The following is a 15594-nucleotide window of genomic DNA, read 5'->3' on the forward strand; positions in this document are numbered from 1 at the left end:
AATATCTATAATTTGTGTTGACAAGAATCAACAGAAATATCGAAGAGGGGATATAAAAGAAAGTTTATGGTTCATAATCTTAAGATCATTATGACCTGCTGAAGCACTTTTCGAGGACACAAACCCTTAGTCTTAGGGCACTTGACCGACATCATACATATCTCCAACAGTTTGTAGAATCAAAGACCTAACATCATTAGCATTAGCGTATGCCTATGATCATCACAAAAAATCTCGCTCGATCAATATCTCTATATGTATTTCAAAGGGTAAAACATGAAAGTGAAAAAGCAAAACAGTCCGAGAGACAGCAAAAAGTAAAAGCTTGTAAGCGGAGGGGGAATAAAACAATAACAATAATAATGACAAAGAACGTTTTTCAAGGTAGAAAATTATTGGCATTGCTCATAAAATAAAAAGTACAGAAATTATTGGCACACGTTTTATTCACATTGCTACGTGTTGCGTTGTGAAAAGTACTTTGTTCTCCTTCGCAATAATAGTGTGCATGAATCTTATTTGAACCAAGTGGGGCAGAAAAAAGCCTGAAATCAATGTCCGCAGGAGTATTAGGTTTTCCAGGTCTGTAAAATGCTCTCTCTCTCTCTAGATTAACAACTATTTAATTTAGATTTCAATATTATCGAGGGTAGCTAGTCTTAAATAAAAAGTAGAAACCCTAACATGTTTTTTTCCAACCTATGAATTAATGCCTTACTTATGAAATCAAATTCCCTATCATCTATCCAATCATCATTGGTTTAGCAAAATGCTGTTTCTCTTATGCCTGTGAGTTTTTTGCCCCGGAGGAATGGGAATTTGACAGCAAAGTTCTGCTTTTGTAAGGACTGATGCAATATTATTGTCTATTGGTTGCATGAAGTGGTAGACAAGATGTCATAATACTCATGTCAACCATAGACTACTAGCTGAGGTGAAATTTGCTCTTCATACAGTTCCTTTTGCTTTTCACTTTCTGGGGCAAAGTGTTTTTTCTTTTCTTCTTTCTTTCTTTCCTGTTGTGTCTTTTTTTCCCGAAGGGAAATTCAAAATCAAAAGCATGCAATGCAGAGAACACGTTCCGATGGTGGTACAAGCAAAGTACTGATTCCTTTGCGTAGATATACAAACTCATATCTATATAAATTTTTGCTATGATCTCAAAGCACATAAGTATGATGATGATGATGATCTTCTTGTCGGTTATAACAATGGGTGTCGGTGAAAAGGGTTTCCACCACCATGGAAAATATATATATATATATATATATATATATTGGAGAAGTGAGAATACAGGAAAGTGCTCTTTGAACAATAATAATAAACAACATTTCAAGTCATCTACGACTCCGTCTTGAACCAAGATAATTCAATTATATACATGTTATTGAAGAATGTGTGTCCATATTTGATTGGACTACATGTCTTATTTTCCTTTCCTCAAACGTTTTTACTGCGCATTATTTAGCTAATCAGATCCAAAAATCAATGCACGCACTGACTATAATAGCCTTTCTGCTAAATTGTATCCAATAGCAAAGAATTACACACACACACACATATGAGTTAGACTAGCATTATGTGCTTGAGCTAGCTTGACGCATGGCTTCCTAAAGTTTCATATGATCACATCAAATCGTTTCACTGTTCTGTACCTAAAAATGTAGATCATGCAGAATGCTATCATCCTTTTTTTTTTTTTTGGGTTACAAGAATGCTATCATCTTTAGTTAAAAGACTTTTAAACCTACACTATGTATTGTACGCAATTATTAAGTAAAATAAAAAAAGAAAAACTTGAAGAGCTGGGTTTATATATATACACTAAATTATAGAAATGTTGCTGTTTGTTGACTAATTATCATGCATAGAGAGTCTCACATAACCACGTTGAGTACTGTTAAAGTCACTTGGGAATATGAGCATAGGAATAGTACTGCCACTACTGTCATAATCATCTGGGGCGAAAAAAGGTAAAAGTAATAATAAGGGTATAGTTAATTATGTAAGTTAACACAAGAAGATAGATATATTATTGGTGTCGAAGTGCACTGTTGCCTAGAATGCTAAATTTTGTTGCTGTTGTATATGATCAACATGTTTTCTCGGCTGTCATCATTTTGTTACTTGATTATTTCTTTTCTCTTAATATATATATATATATATATATCTATATATGAATTGAAGATAAAAAGATTCTATAGGCAATAATGATACATTGTGGGGGCTGCTCATCTGATCACAGTTTAGACGGTCCTGAATCCATCATCATTACATGAATTTGCAGCACAACTCTCTCGTTCTCTCTCTCTCTCTCTCTATATATATATATGTATATATATATTCAAAACACATTGTGATCTTTTCTAGCTATCTGAGAATAAAAGCAGTCAACTTTTACTAGCTTCAAAGCGCCCCTCCTTTTGATGTGTAAATGAAAAGCTTCACTTTTTCCACCTCGAAGGTTATGGTATATCCAATAGTTACTAATATAATTTTCCTTCATAAAAATAATCTATGTTATATGCTAGCTAGTGTAAATTAAACCTTTGACGAGTTCATTTCTATCTCTATATGTGTGCGTATTTATATATGCAACTTTCATTACGTATTAAGAAAAAATGAAGGAAAAAAATTAACCTTTTTTGCCTTAATATGGCAACATACACCGTAGCTATAATATAATAATAATATATATAAATAATGATATCTCAAATTTCCAAGCAAAAAGGTGCATGTGATGAACAATAATAAAGTTAACAAAATGTTACTTGGATTTGGATCTGAGAGAGCCAATTAGCGTTAAGTCAGAGGGATATATGCAAAGCACTACTTTACTTAATAATAGTAATAATAACATTGTTATCCAAAAAATAAACAATCAAAATTGACACATTTTGAGGCAGAATCGTAGGTTATAGTGCTTTGGGTGGGTGTTACTGCTTCGACTGACGCTTCTCTTCCCTGTTACACCCAAATGGAAGCATCATATTTGGGACCACTTCACAGGTTTCATAAAGCCACCGCTCTTAGGTTTAACCTTCCTCTTAATTATCGTTTACCAATGTGCTTCTGTGCTGGATTTTCGCTGTGACACAACCCTAGTGTGTGTGTGTATATGCCATCTCTTGTACTTAATGTAAGAACTACTCCTCGGATCCTTAATATATGACTCAATTCTTGAGTTGGTTTTGATCCTAAATATAAAACCCATTTCTCATATTTATCAATTTTCTCTAAATTACCCCTATGGATACTCCTTCAACCATAATCAAGTAGAAGAGGGAGAGGGGGTATTAAAAAAGATGATTATGGTGTTTTAAGAAAAATGTGTCACTTTTTTTATAATGAACTAATTTACCTAACTTCCTTAATCTAATCAAATTAGTTAAATGAGTCTTATATTAAAGACCGGAAGAGTACTAAATTAATTTGAGTAAATTAAGAAAATTAGTTAATTTAGTTATTAGTAATAAATAAGTTATCTTTCTTAAAATACCCATCTTAATTAATCATGTGTATTAACTAGAACTACCATTTGATAGAATCTTTAACATGTGCAACTACTATAAAGACTATATCTTTAAAAAATAGATAAATATGAGAGACAAAATATATTGGAATTTTATATTTAGGACCAAATTGAATATCAAAGTAGCTCTTATATTAAAGACAGAAAGTAGTATATATATATATATTCCTTAAAGTGTCAAACTTGTTACCTTTTTAGTTCCTCGAGCCACAAGTTGTCTGTATAGGTATAGTGTGTGAAAACTCTCAAAACAGTGTGAATATATATCCTATGACTACTATATATATTACTCGAGTGTTACAACTTTTGTAGTTTTAGCGGTTTTTAATAATATTGCTTTCTTCTTTCTTTCTTTTCCTTTTTTAAGTGTTAATTCCCGGTTGAAAACCCTCTTTATTAATCATGCCACCACTCTATGGTACAGTGATTATTAAACAAGGGCAATCAATTGATTAGGTTTGAATATCCTTCTGTAAATATATATAATATACTTTTCTTCTTACCAACTTGCTCGTTTTTTAAGAGGAAAATCCTGATTAAATGCCTTCTGACTGATCTGAAGGGAATTATGCTCTTAAAAGATGCTAAACAGACTTTTATCCCAGCATAGTTTAAAGAATAACCTCCATTTATATGTGTACGTGTGTGTGTATCTCACACACTACACAATATTTCTGCTTTCAAGCTAATCTTTCTGCAGTATATATCCAGACTGCAAACAAAATGCATTTTTTCATATGTGTATATCTAAAATATTCCCTTTGAGATCATTATCCCTATTGATAAAACTCATTTTTATATATCCAACAATAGGATGGTTTTAAAAAATTAATAAATTGAGTTATTATATTTAAAATAAAAAATCTTAAATAATTTTTATATTTAGAATTGAAAGTAATATATTACAGAATGTACGGTGTTATCTAGCTATATAGCAGCGGGATAATAACCATATATATATATATATGCATGTATTACAGTAAATCTTTAAAGTGCTTATTACACTGATTAAGCGCTTCCAAATCAACTTAATTAATTATTGCGCATGTAATAATGGTTTTTACCTAATCAACTTATTACTTAATTATCGTTCACAGCTTCCCTCTCGATTGGCTTGGACTTAATTAATCACTACTCCTATATCATCTTACCAGTAATGGTCTTCACCTAATTAATTACCCGCTCTTATCTATATGTAGTTGACTGACTATATATTATATTCCATCCTATCTTGTGTGTGTGTGTATGCTAGTCCTTCCTCGTTAAACTTATACGTCGTTATGTTGACGATTACATATATCTATCTATCTATCTATCTATATATATATATGTATATATATATCCTTTTCTTGTTCACATTGTATAATTTGTGATTATTGGAGTGCCAACAATAATGGCACCTTTTGTTAATACGTGAGGACGTCGACCTTTTCAACCTATATATGATTTTCCCTATAAGCTATATATATGAACATTCAAGAGCCTATGATCTCGAACCCATCATCATGTGCCTAGCTACTAACCTCAAAATAATAATCTACTCCCATACATTCTCCCCAACATGGCAATTATTTTTCAAAAAAGTCACTTTTCTTTCTTAAATTTTTAATATTAATTATGATGAGTACAACCCTAGATCGTACCAGCAGCAAAATGGCTAGCTAGCTAGGGATCGATCGACATGAATTGTGGGGGTCCTAAGATCGAAATAAAGAATGCAAATTTTGACCAAGAGAGGGAAAAGGGGGGATATATATATATATATATAAAATAAAAGTATAAATAATTTTATATATTCCCCATTTGTGGTGGAAACATCCAATAATATGAATGATATGTTTAGAGATAACAACCAAAGGAATGGTGGCAAATAACAGGGTAAGGGGAGAGACACAGTGGAGGAGATCAGGCCATATCGAGCAATAAAATAAGCACACAAGCAACACACAAGTCACAAAGTGCTCATAATTTTGGTGGATATATATATAATATACAATGTAAGAATTAAAGTAATAAAAAGAGATCTGGGAATTTTTCTCGAGATGTTAAATAATGTATGAGCAAGTTAAGAAATGGGAAATATCCTGTGGAGGAAAAGTCAACGGTCAAAGATTTGCATGACTGTCTCTGTCTCCCACATACATACACACACATAGAGTCACAGGCAGATGACATTCCTCAAATCCCTCCCCACTTGCCTCTGGCCCTACTTCCTCTCTTTGTTGTCTGCAACTCTTTTGCATGCCAAGCAAATCTAATTCACATAAAATGGGCACAACTTCCTATTAACATTCTATCAGTCACAACCATCTAAATCAGAATACTGATATTCTCTGTGTGCATATACTTTGTAAAGTATTAGTGCTTTCTGTGTATACAAATTTATCACATTCGTTTTTCTTTAACAAAATTTTCAATATGGCGTTTTTTTCCAGTTTCTCCTAAGATTAATTTTTATTATTGGTAAAGGATACTTATAGTCTAATTGAAAGAGTAAATATCACTCAAAAAATTGTATATATATTTGTGAAATTATTATTTACGTTATTATAATAATATGTACATATATAATAACTTCGAATTTAATTGCAAGATTGATGATCAAATGATATAATTTGCAAAGTCGTAATGCCAAATAGCCAAACAATCGATATCTATCAATGTATGATATAAAAATCTATATTATTTATAAATGGAATATGATTCATCTTGAACTTCATGGGAGGGAGACAGTCCGAAGTTCTATAGTGACTAATAGAAGTTGAACTCCCCAACATAAAATAATTGTAACTGTTTAATTGATCTCATTTTGCATGGGATTTATGCTTTTGTATTCCCTCCAATCTCTGTTCATAAGGTACTCCTCTGAGCATCTTACCAAAATCAAGAAGATAGTTAAACTCTCTGTTTGAAATTTAAAAAAAAAAACTCTTTTTTACATTCTCTAACATTTTTAATAGACTTTAATACGAACAAAATTAAAAAAGTTACAAAAACATCTTATTAGATGACTTATCAAATCATGTTTTCTTCCGTGTGGTATTTATTTAATTTTTTTATTTTATTTTTGATGGGATCGGAGTTGGAGCCATCCGATTCGGATGTTATGAGCAGGAGGTTTGACTTCTTCGAGGAGTCAGGTGCGAGGCACGTGACTGGGCGGGGGGGACAAGTGGCGACGCGGGGAGGTTTTGACACGTGGCAACACGCGGGCACACTTGGTGAGGGCAGTGAGATGACGTGGCAACGACACCAGCCTGAGGGGAGACAGCGCCTCTCGAATTCAGGGGCAATGCGAAGATTTCTTGGTGATGTGATGTGATGACGTGGCATCCTCTGGATATCTCCAGCATCCCCTGTGATTGACTTGACTTTTCTATTCCTCCTCATTCTTTTATTTTCTCTTATTATCTATCAAAAGAAAAGTAAAAGACCATTTTCGGCCAATTATTTGAAGATTTTGCGCGTTGTCCTCCACCCAGAAAGAAAATGGTTTTGACATAAAAAATCATATTCTAGTGTTCAATAAATTCTCCAACTCAATTATTAGATATTATATACAAAAATTTAGAAAGTAATGAGAATGCATGCGTGATAATATGATTTTCCTATAGTTTTCCCAATTATTTCCTAGCTTCCACGTCAATTTATGCATCTTACTCTCTCCAAGCTTTTTTTTTAAAAAAAAAAAGTATAAATAACAAAATTACTAGATTTAAGAACTGATTAAAAGCAATAAAATAAATATGCAGAAAAGTGTAATTTATTTTCTAAACACACCCTTATCTATGATTATGAAGAGAGAGTTAAAGACTGTAGATAATTAAAATTCTGAGATTAATCAATAATTAATGGGATAAAGATTAAAAAAATATTTGTTAAAACTTCACACATTTTTTAGGTGTGTCTAATAAATCTGATTATGTCTGTTTCAAAAATTGTATCTTATGTAGGAACAAAGTGATCATTATACTAAATCAATATGGGATATCATATTTATAAAACACTTCATATATATATATATATATAAAAGTGATAAATATTGTGACGCACTCATAATTTTCCCTCATAGTCTTATTTAAAAAAGTCCCAATAGCACGTCTTCACTCAAAGTCAATGGCTTCTGGGAGACTCTTCCATAGCTCATCAAAATTTCATTAAAAAAAATAAAAAACATGTCAATGGACAATGATAAAGATAGCGTGCTCTTTTTATTTATTCAAAATTAATAATTAACCAGTACATTATAAATATTAAATTTTATATGGATATATTGATTGGTTGATTTGGAAGGAAGCCGTGTATATTTTAGACTTTAGACCACTGATTCTAAACGTAGAAAAAGAATGAGATCTGATACAACAAATTAAAGACATAATCAAGAACAGTGCACTCAAAACTCTATGTTTATATATATATATATATATATGCATCCACTAATGATGCTTCGTTCTTGTTAGATTTTTAAGAGCAAGCATGCATGTGCGTCAACGATATAATAACTCCAACCAAAAAAATATGAAGAAATTAACACATGTTTTGGCAATAACTATAAATCGATCGATCCACATGTTCTGTAATATATATGAGAACCCTATCCGATCATAATTAAAAAGATTTGGTTCCGAATCATATCAAAACTCTTGTAAGTTGTAAGTTGGAAACCTAAAAGTTCAACTGATAATATACATATCAAATTAAATAAAATGATAAAAGTCAACGCATAAATAAATATAAGCAAGAAAAGATAATGAAACAAGACAGCCTTCTGGGTGGTGTGCGTGCGTCACACAAGGTGAAGTTGACTCGCAACATGAATATATTCAGCGATGTGGAAACCGTAATAAGATTTTGTGTGTTAGGTACCGATTTTAAGGACAATTAATGAATCATGTTGTTTGTGAATCATTAATCCCAATAATTAATTTTATTTCTGTCAAATGTTCATGCCTTTTCCTCCTCTGATCTTCCTAAGGATCCTTACGATGTTGTCTGGTCAGAGATTTCATTTCTTTCCATCATATACACATACACAGCTGTATCATATATTATCATGCAGATCTCTCTCTCTCTCGTTTGAAGATATCAATCAATGATCTGAAGCAAACATGTCTTATATATATACTCCTCCGGTCCTTAATATAAGACCCATTTAACTAATTTGATTAGATTAAGGAAGTTAGGTAAGTTAGTTAATTATAAGAAAAGTGACACATTTTTCCTAAAACACCATAATCATCTTTCTTAATACCTCCTCTCCCTCTTCTATTAGATTATAGTTGAAGGAGTATCCATAGGGGTAATTTAGAGAAAATTAATAAATATGAGAAATGGGTCTTATATTTAGGACCAAAACCAACTCAAAAATTGGGTCCTATATTAAGGACCGGAGGAGTAATTATATATCCCTTTCTTTTCAGAAGGCCAAGAAGTAAACCCTACCACTTTACTTTATTTTTCTTGCTCTTAAGAAATCGTCCCTAACGACTTAAATGGAGTTGGATATCATAATTCTTGATACATTCAGCTTAAAAATAATATTTTGAATTGTTTTTCAGAGCAAAAAAGAAACGGAGGCTATATATATCAGATCCAATCTCTGATGGCCAAACCACAAAATGGGATCCAACCAATCTAAGATAACACGCGGCGTTACGTTATATCTCTTCAACAACAAAAAAATATATAATTAATTAATAAAAGGTATGTTACGTGCGTGGATATATAAAGCCGCGCCGTTAATAAATTATGAAAAGTCTGGTTTGTCTCAAAATCTATACAGAGTCCATTTAATTAAGAATTACATATGTTCTGTTTCTAGGATTTTCGAAAAAGGATGGTCGGTTTTTGAAGGAAGAAAGAGATGTGGTTAATTATTAATTAATTGGCATAAGTTAGGGTTATGCGCACTATGTGTTACGTTGCTTATGTACGTAAAATTGCCACAAATACAAATGAATACAGAGAACTCTGATTATATGGCGACTTTTTGGTATGAAATAATAACGAAGTGTGTATAAACTTTGAAAATGAGCGAATATGTGTGCATACATATATGTGTGTACACACACGAAGACAAAAACATACTACTCCTCCGGTCTTTAATATAGGATCCAATTGTTGAGTTGGTTTTGGTCCTAAATATAGGACTCATTTTTTTATATTTATCAATTTTCTCTAAATTACCCCTATGGATACTCCTCAACCATAACCAAGTAGAAGAGGAAAATGGGGTATTAAGAAAGATGATTATGGTGTTTTAGAAAAAATGTGTTTCGTTTCTTATAATTAACTAACTTACCTAACTTCCTTAATCTAATCAAATTAGTTAAATGGGTCTTACATGAAGGACCGGAGGAGTAATATCTAAGAAATATATATCGACACAATGCATATGGTCGGTTCTTTTCTGGTAAAACCATACTGTTTCACGCAATCGGTCTTCGATAGGAAACAAAAAGAGAATCACATTTTGCTTTATTTGGTCAATTCCATACGTCAATAATGGATAAGTTTAACTCGCACATTAGTTCCTTCTTCTTCTTCTTCTTTGTCTCTTGTCTACTTCTGAAAATAAAAAAGCTTTGCCGATTTTTAATTCCGCAAAAGAACCCATTTGATATTCTTTAGAAATTTATTTTTAAGTTAACAGTCGACATTTACCAATTTGGATTACATATTCTTTGAAAATTTTAGTATAAATTTCTGTAACGTTTAGTAGGTGAAATAAAAGTATGAAATGGAAAAATAAATAAAGTACACAAACGTTCATATTACACTTGGCTTATTTTTAATTTCTTTTTGATAGTTTTACAATAATTTTCTATATACAAGAAAATATGTAGAATATCTGATAATATTTGAGTCGTATATATTTGGGTATTGTCATTTGTCAAGTCCAACTGCTATATAAATTTATCACTATTATGAAGAAAAATGAGTTGGCTGTGAGCATTTTAATTAGTTAAGTGTCCAAATTTTCAACATATTTTAGTAAAGTTAGGTTAACTATATATGTACGTGCCTACATTTGTAGCCTCTTTATATACTTCTTGTGTTCACATTCAACAAATAAGCAACCAGTGATAGTAGAAGTCTTCTAATAATACTATACTACTATTAGTATTTCTCATCCCCACATTTCCAATCTTCCGTTTCTAATTATATTATAGACATTTATTGCAAAATTATACTGCATTGACTGATTAAATCATTTAAAAACCAAAATATATTTTATTTTTTTATAAACAATTATAAATTCAGACACACTGATGGGATGTCCAACAATTTTTAATCAACTAAAAAATTGCAGGATTAAATAAAATCTCCATACTTCTTTTTCAAAGTAGTGCTTCTCTTCTTCTACCTTCTTCAATACTCCCTCCAGTTCTTATTATAAGCTACAAATAATTAATTCACAGATAACGAACTGTTAGTTAAAATTAGTTTGAAACAATAAATAGGTTAAAAATATAAATTTATTTTTAAATATGTCCTTATAATAAATGAGGAAAAAAAGATGAAAGAAAATGTGTAGAAAAATGTGATAAAAGAGAGTGTGACAAAAGAGAGAGAATAAATAATTAAGGGTAAAATATAAAAAAAACATTAAATGTCAAAAAAAATATCAAATTAAAACTCACAAAATAGACCACACCTTTTTTCAAATTTGAAGTTTATAAATAGAAGCGGAGAAAATATTTATTAAATTAATGTATGATTAACGCATTTGATATTACTATACCATTAAAATAAATTATCTTGATGACTAAAATTTTGGTCAAAAAATGGGTATTTCTCTATATTAACTCAGGTTTCATGCCGTGATTAAACAATTAAACGAGGGAGATTAAATAAGAATAATGAAATAACAAAAAAAAATTAACGAAATGACATTATAGCATGTTATTGTTAAATGAAGCTACGTGAAGACTTAGACAACGAAGTCCTATTCGTACACGTGTCAACCTAACAACAATGTGTTCCAGCTGGCCGGTACCATTTGGATACTTCAACAAGAGATCAGAGAAAATCAGACCAAAGCGCCCAAATTCTTATAAATATTACCTGATTCCTCGAGTCCAAATTTCAAAAATTATTTTTTACATGGGAAACGAGTAATAATTCTTCAAAAAAAAAAAGTCGTGACTTTCTTTAACACTAGGAAACAAGTATAAATTAATCGATAATTCAATATAATATTAATATTAAATTAAAATTAAAATTTACAAAAGTCACTTATTTGAACTAATCTATTTTAGATTTTATTTTGAATTTTGTGCAATTGGCCACATTTTAGCTTATTTTTTAATAAATTAATAAAAATTTAATCCATAATTTACAAGTTATGAGTATCATTATAAGAATTTAGTCCATAATTTACAAGGTGGTGAGTTTAAATTTCACTTCTGATATAAATATTTGGTTAAGTATTTAGGTATAAGTTTGTCTCAAAAAATTTTTTTTTTTTTTACTCATAAGCACTGAGCACTTGTAAGTCTTTTTAGGTATAATAGTACTTGAGAAATTTAAAATTGTAACAATTTTATTTCTTATTATTAAAATATTAATTTAACCATTAAAACGGCTTTTTTACTCAGATGCGATAAACAGTAAAAAAATTTACTCAGATATGATAAGATCAAAACTATTTACCAAAATACTACACCTAAAATCGTTCAGACCGTGAACGACTTTAAATTTGTACATAACTTGTTCTTGGTTTGAACAACTTCAGTGAGGGCCACATCAGAAAATAAAAGTTGTTCTCAGTTTGAACAATTTCAGTGGGGCCCACATCACCAAATGAAAGTTGTTCTTAGTCTAAACAACTTTAGTAGGACCCACAATCCATATTTGTCTTATGCTCCATGTGAAATTGCTTCCTTCCATGCCTTTTCAATTTTTATTTGATCAAACCACACTTTTGTTTTTTCTTGCCACACACAAAGTTATTCAAGGAGTAGTCTTTCATTGTTTGAAACTCAACTCACGCGTAAGGATTCCTTCCATCCATATTCCCATCAATATAGGACTCAGGGAGTGGTCATTCATTGTCTTCAACTTTGTTTTGACAAGCGAGTGCATAGCGTAATTTTGGTTTATATAATGACATTCGACATTCCCACTTCATCTACCTTTTCATCGCTTCTCAAATTGTTCTTAAACTTGGCTGATTCCTTCCATTCTTCTTTCTCCTTCCACACGTTCGTGTGACGTAGGTGGTGTGTGCGGTCTTGCAGTTGTATATATTTCATCTCAACTTGAAACTTGATTTTTCTTATGAATAAGGTACATTCTCTAGATTATTTTTTTTTAAAATTTTGGTATGTATTTTGCTAAATGATGAATAAAAATTTTATATTTAGTCATTTTAACATGTTGAGTTTGTTTTAATTAAAAAATGTAGACATATAATTAATTGTCATAAAAAATAAATTGTAGTTTACTTTTTTATAACCTGATTAAAAATATAACTGTTTTCTTAGTAGATAGTGTTTGAGTAAATATGTAGTCAGATTAAATATGTATCTGGTTAGATAATATTTGGTTGTGAGCTTAATCTGGTCTTATATCTTGTGAAAACTAGCACTAAGTGGTGTCCAAATTTTCCTGATAAAAAGAGTACTGATGGTGGGATTAATAATAATGAAAGAGAGGAGTTTTTTTATTTAATTTTTGGGGAAAATTAGAGAGGAGGACTTAGGAAAAGTAATATTTATTAAAGATAAGCATAAAAATTATAATTATTTAGGGAGACCAAATAATAAAATATAAATTTAAAAAAATTACTCATCAATAATGGCTAATTGTTTTGTCATATTAAGTAATTATAATTTTAAAATAACTAGTGTGAAATAGTTATTAACATTTATTTTTGTTTTTAATCATAAGGATGCTTTTTTGGGTCACTTAAATGGTACCTAATGTAAAATTACACAAGTGTATTTATTATAAGCTTATCATTATTTAATGTAAATTTACCTTTATGTGTTAGTCAAAGAATAATTATATTCCTTTCAGCCTCTAATTTCTAAAATGTATACAATTATAAGATCGCACACACCACCTACTTCACACGAAAGTGTGGAAGGAGAAAGAAGAATAGAGGAATCAGTCAAGTTTAAGAACAGTTTGAGAAGTGATGAGAAGGCAGATGGAGTGGGAATGTAAAATGCCATTATATAGACCAAAGTTACACTATGCACTCACATGCCAAAACAAAGCTAAAGACAATAAATGACCACTCCCTGAGTCTTATATTGATGGGAATATGTAGGGAAGGAATCCTTATGGGTGAGTTGAGCTTCAAACAATGAAAGACTATTCTTTGAGTGACTGTGCTTGTGGCAAGAAAAAACAAAAGTATAGTTTGGTCAAATAAAAATTGAAAAAGCACGGAAGGAAGCAATTTCACGTGGAACATAGGACTCGTAGGCCCCATTGAAATTGTTCAGACCAAGAACAACTTTCATTTGGTGATGTGGGCCCACTGAAATTGTTCAGACCAAGAACAACTTCTATTTTCTGATGTGGGTCCCACTGAAGTTGTTGAGACCAAGAACGAGTTTTGTACAAATTTAAAATTTAAAATCGTTCACAGTCTGAACGATTTCAAGTGTAGTATCTTGGTAAATAGTTTTGATCTCATCGTATCTGAGTAAATTTTTTTACTGTTCATCGTATCTGAGTAAAAAAGCCCCATTAAAATAGTGACAATAATAACTGATAATATTTTTAATAATATGGGATAAAATTATTATGATTTAAAAATTTCAAGACAATATTAAACTCAAAAATAACTTTCAGTAACCAATGCTTCTAAATAAAATTTTTTAAAACAAATTCGCACCATAATAATTCTAGTAACTCTCAATTCTAATGAATGCTGGCTCCCCTAAATTTCCGTCCATTGAAAAAATAAGGAAAAGAAGGGAAAAAGTGTACCGTACACAACTCCCACACACAATCTCTGGGTCTCGTGAAACGGGATGTTGACTGGGAATATAGCGGTACGCCGTTATTTGCTCTGTTACCGGTAAACGCAAGTAAGCGACGAATTAAGTAAGTGGGTGCCGGTATTTTGTGGAACATCCGCAACCAAAGCGCGCCAGGGCGAGCGTGTGCTTCAAGTTTAACTCCGTCTTTACCGCACTTTGCCGGTTAATTATTTTATTAGCTTTCCCTTTGGCTTTAGAGCGCCTTCCTTCCCCAGCTGCGTTTCGCCGTTTCCTTGTACGACAAGCACTCCATCCGCCAATCTCCTCCGCTCCCCATCCCCCCAAACGACACTTTCAGATATTTTGTCGCTTTTTTTTTTTCCATAGTATAAATATTTAAAATAAATATTATGTTCAGATATTTTTGCCCAATAAAAAGTACATAAAATGCATTTATAAGGATGAGTTTCACCCCAGAAAAATGAAAAAGAAAAGAATAATGATGCAAACAATTTGCTGATTAAATTAACTACTGGGTAAGGTACAAATGATTAAAATTGAAGATTAAATATTTCAAAAGGTTTTTTTTGTAGATTTATGTTAGACTATTAGCTTCTATTCTGTTCAGAATATAAAACAAATGAAATCATTTATATTTTATAAATAGTATAGCTTTTATATATATTTTACGTATTACTTCTTGTCCTAATTATAAAACTTCATTTGTAATCTACAAACGAAGTCTTATAAATAGAATCGGATATTACTAATCATATGGACATGGGGTGTGGAATTAGTGAATGTACATTGAAATTTCCATTTTGGATTTTTTCTTGAAGAAAATAAAAGCCTATCAGTTATGACCTACCAATTCCATAGTCAATGTTTAAAAAGCAAAAATGGATCCGTCTTCAAGATAGTAGGATTCTTGTCAATTCCAAGCTGATGATCCTTTGAGATGATTCAAAGTTGAATCATGCAGATGAAAATAAGCGAACTTATATTAAAAAATATATATTTACTTGCTTTTATTTACTATTTTTGTATCTTTTTCTTCATTATATTGTGAACAATCAATAATCAATCCATATTAATATACAATATATATAATTTATAGCCAAT

Source organism: Neltuma alba, unplaced genomic scaffold (assembly GCF_004799145.2).
Source record: "Neltuma alba isolate B1F8T4 unplaced genomic scaffold, ASM479914v2 tig00011213_pilon, whole genome shotgun sequence".
Taxonomy (NCBI): Eukaryota; Viridiplantae; Streptophyta; class Magnoliopsida; order Fabales; family Fabaceae; genus Neltuma; species Neltuma alba.